This window comes from Acipenser ruthenus, chromosome 30 (genome assembly GCF_902713425.1).
Source record: "Acipenser ruthenus chromosome 30, fAciRut3.2 maternal haplotype, whole genome shotgun sequence".
Lineage (NCBI taxonomy): Eukaryota > Metazoa > Chordata > Actinopteri > Acipenseriformes > Acipenseridae > Acipenser > Acipenser ruthenus.
Genome location: NC_081218.1, coordinates 11,868,652 through 11,877,101, shown reverse-complemented (window position 1 = coordinate 11,877,101; position 8,450 = coordinate 11,868,652).

The following is an 8,450-nucleotide window of genomic DNA, read 5'->3' as shown; positions in this document are numbered from 1 at the left end:
GGGTTCAATAATGTCAATATTTAAGTTGAATTTAAAACAATGCAAAACAACACTGTTGCATGAATTATGAATCACCCTGTATATTTCACGTCAGTTGGTCTTTTTCAACATGTTTACAAACAGCGTTTTTTTGTAATTGATCTATATTCATCTAAGATCTTTCTCAGTGAATCTTTTGTACAAAAAAAAATGAAAAATGAGGTTTGAAAATATATGTTAGCTAGACGTACAGAACAGGATGTGGCAGGAACAATAAGGAGCGAGGATTCTGTAAGAATACTTTGATGTCCTCAAACGGTTTAAATGCTGATGTAATAATCTGTTTTCATTCCATGTTGATATACAGATAAGATTCCTCTTCTTGGAAATCACACCAATTTTCCTGTAGGGATTTTCCAATAACACTGATAAATGCACAGCACATAGACCTTGGAACACACAAACCGTATTGGGCTTGTGTTCTTCATAACACCGTGCTGAAATGCAACATGCTATTATAAATCACATATACTAAATCAAAAGTTACGGATTTGCAAAAATTCCTGTACATCTTACCCAGTTGGGTTTCATTTATTGAGGGTTATAAGTAATGGGTTCTAAAACAGAACCTTTTGATTTAGGGGGTTCTAAATATGAAGCATCGTATTCTAGAACCCCTAATGGTTCTGTTTAGAACCCCTTGGACCCCTTGGTCTTATGTTCAACACTTTGTCAGTTTTTAAACACTTTATCACTCATTGAGTCACTTCGCCTCCTTGTGCTCCATCTTTCGGGTGAGACTTTGTTGTAAGTGACTCTGCAGCTGATGCATAGTTCACACACCCGAGTCTCTGTAGGTCGCCTTGGATAAAGGCGAATAAACTAATAATAATAATAATAATTCTATTGGCTATGGCTTTGTAAAACATTGGGGTTAAATAAAGGCTTGTTTTATTTATTATCACAATGGTCATGTGATTATTTGAGTGACTGGGGCAAATCCAAACGGATCCTAGAGAATAAGTTGGTTTTCGTACGATATCCAGTTGGAATTCATTAAGTTAGAGAATAACTAAAAAGCTGATCTGCTAGATGAATTTCTAATTCCATTTAAACAGGACACTTTTTAAAAAAAGTTTTTAGCTCATGCTCAAAGTTTGGTGTTACTTTTTCTATAAAGTATTGTCTAGGTGCACTGCGACAAAAGCTGCGATGGTTGATTTTTTATTTTATTAAACAGTGCTGATGAAAATTGTTTTTTGCTTCAGTTTAATATGATTTATTCATGACCTCAAATGAGTCGCTAAAGATCGACGAAGGGGAGAAGACTTATTTACCACCGGCTTGAATATTTACTTGATTAACACATCCCTAGCATGGGAGCTAGGAAGCAGACAGTGAGTAGGTGATTCTGGAAGGAAGGGACACTAAAATGGGAAAATCCCATTCCAGTATGTACTTTCCATGGTGTTTTTTTTTTTCCTCACAGCTTGACCTTTAGCAATAAGAGCAGATCGCAGTCATACGCCCACATCATTTTTGGCAACACAGCTCATGATCCAAATTTGTACCACTGATATGATCGTATTTACTGTGGGCGAGACTTTCTGTAGGAGCAGGAAAGAACGGAGCGAAATGGAAATTTGTCTTGGGATATGAATGACCCTTCTTCACTGAATGCTCACAGTCAACTTACATTTTATTAAAGTCAAAGGTAATAATACTCACATGGAGTAAAACAGCTGAGTTGCTGTGAGTCAGCTGTAACCACTCAGTTACAGACTTTGTGAGGAATCCAAATAATCTGTCAGACCTGACAACAGTGTCTATGTTTAATTGTAAAACAACCAGTTAATATTTTAATTTCAGCAAGTGGAGTGCAGTGATTTGTGGTTTTGTATTGTATAAGCATGCATAAGAAACACATTGACAAAATGTCAGTTTTATACCCTCAGTGCTACCAGCGAGTGGCAGAGAATCAGGGCTGACTTTCCACTAACTGTGTGGAGAACGGTGGTGTCGTGAAACCCATTCATTCTGATGGGCTGAAGTTAACTGTAGCTGAAACATTAAGGTAAGGCCTAATATTTACCTGGAGTTTGTGGTAGCCTGGTTAGGTTTTTTAGTGAATTTGTGACAAGAGCAATTTAGTACATTTTGACCAGCTTTATTTAGTGAGGCGTCAGATTTTCATCCAGTTTGATGAATTTTACTCTTTAAGTACTCTTGAGCTGTATAATACAAGCTGCAAATAAATGTATTTCCCAAAAAATGCAACACTAGCTACATACCAGCTGTGTAGCCCCCCCCACACACACGTGTTTAAAATGTGTCTGATTTTTTTATTTTTATAAATGTTTCAGTATTTTATCAGCACCGATTTATGTATAGTCTTAATTTCACCAACAACATTAATCACTTATAATTAATAAGGTGTCAACAAACTATTAATTTTAATTTCCTGTTACTGTGGATAACAGACATGATAACAGTATTTATTTATTTTTTTCCCCCGCTGGATTTAATTAACTTGAAAGTGAAAATACATTTGGAGATGAGATTTAGGGCTCCTCTGCCACTATGTGACACAGAGTAGATTCTACGTAATGTTATGTTATAATTATCTAAAATATTTTTCAGAAATGTTCAAAGAAAATCATAACAACATTTAACATAGCATGTTAAAATATAGGAAGGAATCTCAGTTAAAAATGAGAGAAGAGGGATATACTGAGTCGAACACATGTCTGACAGTGCCAGTTGATTTTGACACCATGGTTGTGGGCTGCAGATACTGTAAAGCGAACAGTTAAACCTTCAACAAGTGCTGAGGCAGAGGTAGTGGGGTTCTCACGTTAGATCCAGTGACTTCCAACACACATCGAATGGAATCACAAGGAGATGTTGTAATTACACTGGAATATGCCCCCATAGAAAGACGTACTATAGTGCATTCTCATATCGCAAGTTACAAACACATTTAAAATGTATTAATTCCTGCAGAGTTGGTTTATTTGCTATCTGGCTTTCCACTAACTGGCTGGAGAATGGCAGTGTGGTGAAACTCCTTCAGTCGGATATGCTGAAGTTAACTATAGCGGAAACCCCAAAGCTTAGTGCTCCTCTCTTGAATTTCAGGGACGGGAATATATGCAAGACAGTCACAATGCAAGCACACTGTGAGAGTTGCATACATTTGCGAGATCTTTGAAAATATGTTTTTATGGTTCTAGTTTTTCTCTATAAAAATAAACTGGGGTTAATTAAGACTCGAATCAAATATTTTATTATGTGCTTTGGGAATTGCTTTACACAACACATGTGGGTTTAATTGCTGCTGACAATCAACCATTTCCTCAGCCTACCATTTAATTTTTCAGACCTTTACTGAACTTTTAATGGCACAAAAATACCTGTTTCTGTAGCCTTGCCCTAAGTGTTCTTGTTTGAGCTGTGATAAACTACTATGTTCTTTTCAGACTCTGCCAGTATTTTCCTCAACAAAATGATGGGAGGTTCTTCTATCGTAAATCTGTTGGCACATTATTTGTGTTCTTTGAAAATGGGCCTGTATTGTGCTTACATTAGGGTGCTAAGATTTTAAAACTGCCCATGATTCTGTGGTTGTCCACTGCATAATTAAAGCTGTTTCGCTTTTAATCTGTGTCATTCTGACAGAATGTAGTGATAAAACTTGACCTCTAGTCAGTGTAAATGATTGTGTGTTGCCATTTCTTTAAGATTTCATACCAACATGAATGTCTCTGAATGTACACATTAGCCACCACCTGCCACATTAAGATAAAGACTTCACCTCAAATCTAAAGTGAAAAGGTAGCTCAACGGGTAGCAACATAATGCAGAGTGGGTGCAAAAACAAAAGAAACAGGAATAGCACATTGGATTGAATAAAAATGACTGCTAAGATGTTTGTATTTGGTGGAGCGAGCCACAGAGGGTGACAGAGCAAAGATAATGAGAGAAACAGGGCTTCATTGTTTCTCATAATAACTGTACTATGTCTCAGAATAGAGACCTGAAACAATACCAAGCATGGGTAAACAGTGCATTCCTGGCAATGCACAACCAGGGACTGTGCTTTACATGCCAAGCATGAGATAAACAGTGAATACCCAGCAATGCACTGCCAGCAACTGTGCTTTACACACATGAAGAGTCTGGAAGGTGGCAAATACAGATTTAGGGAACGTTCCCCCAGATTCCAGGACAATAAAATGCAGTTAACAGAAGATCTTTGAAAATGTGTTTATTTAATTTGTACCAATCTCTCAGTGATAACCACAAACTTTATTACACATTCATCACTGATGCTGTGTGCCTGTCTTCTTGTGGCCTTTGTAGCAAAGTTTAGCTTATTTGTCTCATAAAAGTATCACCTAACTGTTAAATTGATACATTATTGTTATTTTAACCACTGCATTCTGTATTATGCCAAGGTAGTCTGCATTTAGTTTTTAGAGTGAACAGCTAGACATGTTTTAATCCAAAACATATTTTCGCCATGAACAGTTTGAAGTTGGCTGTTTGTTTTTGATTAAGATTTAACTTTTCGACTGAGAAATTATAGCACAGCTAGTGCAATGAGATAGTGGTCTCTATCGCTGACATCGACTTTATTAGTTTTGGTTTAACATGTAGTAATTTGATTTACAGTCCGTTAGATTAGGTTGCCTTCTGTAGTAACATGATCTTCAGCAGATAACAAACAGTGCCAGCTTGGACAGATCGGAAATGCTGATCAGACCCCCGTATTTTTTGACATGCCAAGGAATACCACAGTTCACAAAAAGAGCGAAAAACTGGTGTGAGTGGAAATGGGAAGCAGCGCATAACAGTGCACCCTGCACCCTGAGCAACGGCGTTTAACTAGGTGTGCCACTGGGGACCTTTATTTTGTTGGCTTGTGTTTGTGGCTTGCTGCGTTATCGCAACTCTTTTTTAAACAGCTTGACTGAATACGCTGCCCCTTTGTGTTTGTAGTAGTTTTTCGAATACTGTTGCCACCACAGCCCAACAATGTTATTATGCATAGTTACAATGTTATTATGCATAGTTACAATGTACTTAACGTGTAAATCTTCTTGTGCGATGAAGTACACAATTGTATTAGAAAAGGGTATTTGAATTTCAATGTGTTCTGCCTTTAATTTATAAAGTGCTTAATTCACTATCGGTTCATTTATTTTCTGGTTTGTTGTATTTGATAGATGATCAGCTGTTGCTGTATTTTACTAAATATATTTCTCTGGTAACACTTCATGTAGATTTAATTACCTGTATTCATTCCATGTTCCTTTGTAACAAATGATCTTGATCACATGTATAAGGCCTGCATTCATGCATGAATTAACACTCCTCACAATCCCCTGGTGGGCGAGTAAGAGGGTTCGAATTAGTGAAGAATAAACAGTGAATTAACTAGGAACAAATGGAGGGGAAAGGGAACCTACATTTTTTTTTATCATAATGAATTAAAGGGCTGAATTCAAAATGAATGACTTCAGAACTCAGAGGAGGTGCATATGATATTCAGGTGTTATTCCTGTGATACTCAGACGGAATTCATTATGAATATGCAGTCATTATTTGAAAGTGTTACCATTTCTCCTGACTGAACAAGTGTGATGATTTAAAGGTGCTCCAGTTCTCTGAAAGTGAAACGATCTATTTTAACTGGTGTTTTAAATAGGGTCTGTAATGATGAATCAACTGTATTTGACATGTGATCGTTATCCAACTCTTTCAAGTTGGGTTTAGTACAACTTACGACACACGTTTCTATCTCTGTTTTATAACATTTGAGTAATATCGCATCTGTTATGAAACGCAGTGAGTTGTGTAAGAACAGTTACATCATTGTGGCTGGGTGCCCTTTGGCCTTTCATCTCCGTGTTAGAGTGTTTTCTTTGTAGCTCTCTTTACAATATCCGGTCCCTCTCTTCATTAATAATACCCATCTGAATGACTGCTTGCCCAACGATCCCTATTGGAAGAGCTACATCCTCTTTGCTCCCATCAGCCAGCCTCTCAAGGGTTTGTTATGATTAACACACCTTTCTTATTTCTATTTCATTAATCTGTCCAAATAAATATGGCCAGGAAAGATAAGATGCTTTATTACACAGTTGAATGTTTTTAAATCACTAATACACATGCATGGCATCCAAATCAAGTTGTGTTTATCCACATAGCGCAAACTTGTGAAGTATAGGGCATAGGGCAGCAGTGTGGAGTAGTGGTTAGGGCTCTGGACTCTTGACCAGAAGGTCATGGGTTCAATCCCTGGTAGGGGACACTGCTGCTGTACCTTTGAGCAAGGTACTTTACCTAGATTGCTCCAGTAAAAACCCAACTGTATAAATGGGTAATTGTATGTAAAAAATAATGTGATATCTTGTAACAATTGTAAGTCGCCCTGGATAAGGGCGTCTGCTAAGAAATAAATAATAATAATAAACTTGTGCACAAAATAACTGACGTTTACAAAGACAAGATCACAAATCAATGAAATGCCCTACTCCTAACAGGATCAGTTATTCACGAAACAGTTACACCTGGATTTTATACACAAACAAACTATATTATTTAACATTCATTCCATTTACAATAAACATTCATATATTTTACATTAAACATCACCTTTGCACGTTATTGTTTAACCTGCATGAGTACCGTCTTTGTTTACAAACAATGAACGTTAAACTGTTGCATTATTCTATGTTTACTTGTTATCATTATTATCATTGTCATTATTATTTGTTTATTTAGCAGACGCCTATCCAAGGCGACTTACAGAGACTAGGGCGTATGAACAATGCATCAGCTGCAGAGTCACTTACAACTACGTCTCACCCGAAAGACGGAGCACAAGAAGGTTAAGTGACTTGCTCAAGGTCACACAGTGAGTCAGTGGCTGAGCCGGGATTTGAACCAGGGACCTCCTTGTTATAAACCCTTTTCTTTAACCACCGGACCACACTAGTCCCTAACTCTTATCAGTAAAAACCCATGGCTCTATCATCAGTTATGTGGACCCCATCACAGAAGCCTAGGCAGACTTCATTTCCAAACTGTAACTGGTATACTGTATATTCAAACAATTAGACACATGACAATATAACACATGGTTTGCATTGGGTAGGAGCTCGCAGGTGGTCTGCAAATTAAAAGCAAGACAAGTGCATGCTCCCAGCAAAAGTTTCTGGTTCTTCTTCAAACTGATCTCACAGTAAGGGAAATCAAGATCTCTTACTGATATGAAAATATTTGATGTTTTTGCTGTGGAAATGTTCAGCCATTACAACTTCATTATAGAGCGTTATAGGTTCATCCAATTGCAAAAAAACAACTGTTAAATAAGGGGCACCTGTAATGCACCTGTAGCTCAGCAGCTACTGATTAGTAATAAGAATATTCTGCACATGGTCTCTAGTGATCGTACTAAGGTGAGAGGGTTACTGGAATGCAGTAATAGTTGGAACTTCAGGTTACTTGCACACAGCATTGCTTAAATATCAAACAATCTTCAGCAGCTGCAGGGAACAGAAGGGGGTTTAATTTCTGCCTACGATTATTTTGTTTTACTCTCTTTGGGAAGACAGACATTTATCCATTTCCTTCCTTCCTTCATGATTTTAAACTTTGAAACTCAACTCCCCCTTGCCCTAATATGTACTAACAAAAGAACTATTTCTTTTGACAGATCTCATGGGATGAGCACTGCCAAACAACCGGAAGTTATTGGCTGGTCGATTATTTTAAGGGCTGCTCTGTGTGACACACTCATATATTGCAAGTTTTATGACCTTAGTAGTTTATGTCATTTGTGCAAAAACTGTACAGGGGTGGACAGCTGAAATAGTGTGTCTGTTTGATTCAGGGAGCAGCATACTGTACTGTATTAGTTACATATATAGTATGTGCAGAAGCTAATGTACAAAGCATATGTGTGGGACGCGGTATTATACTGACTGTCACGTGACCCATTAGACTTGTATAAGATGTTTGGCAATCAGATCAATCATTGGCAAATAAACAGCTGCCAAGATGGAGAAGAACATTTTTTTTTCCTGCAGAATACTGGGATAATTCAAATTTTCAGCTGCAAGCGATTTATGATCTTTTAGGCAACGGTGTTGTGCATTCTGTCTTAGTTTACTTTCTTTAAATGGGGATTCATTCAAAAAATACAGCACTTGAGTTATTTGCTTGTTCTATGATGTCTATGACGGTGCTGTGTGTTTTAAATTAAAGGTCTATTGAGTGTTAACACCAGGTTTCGCAGTAATGTGTTCAGTAATGGGAAACAACTGATTCAGCACTGAACCGAATGTTTTGATTTAATACCATTTTTGTACCTTTTCTGTTCTATGCAGACCGAAATGCATTTGTTTTAAAAATGCCTTTTCCGTTTCTTGCTGTCAATATGTAAAGTATGTACAAATATATAT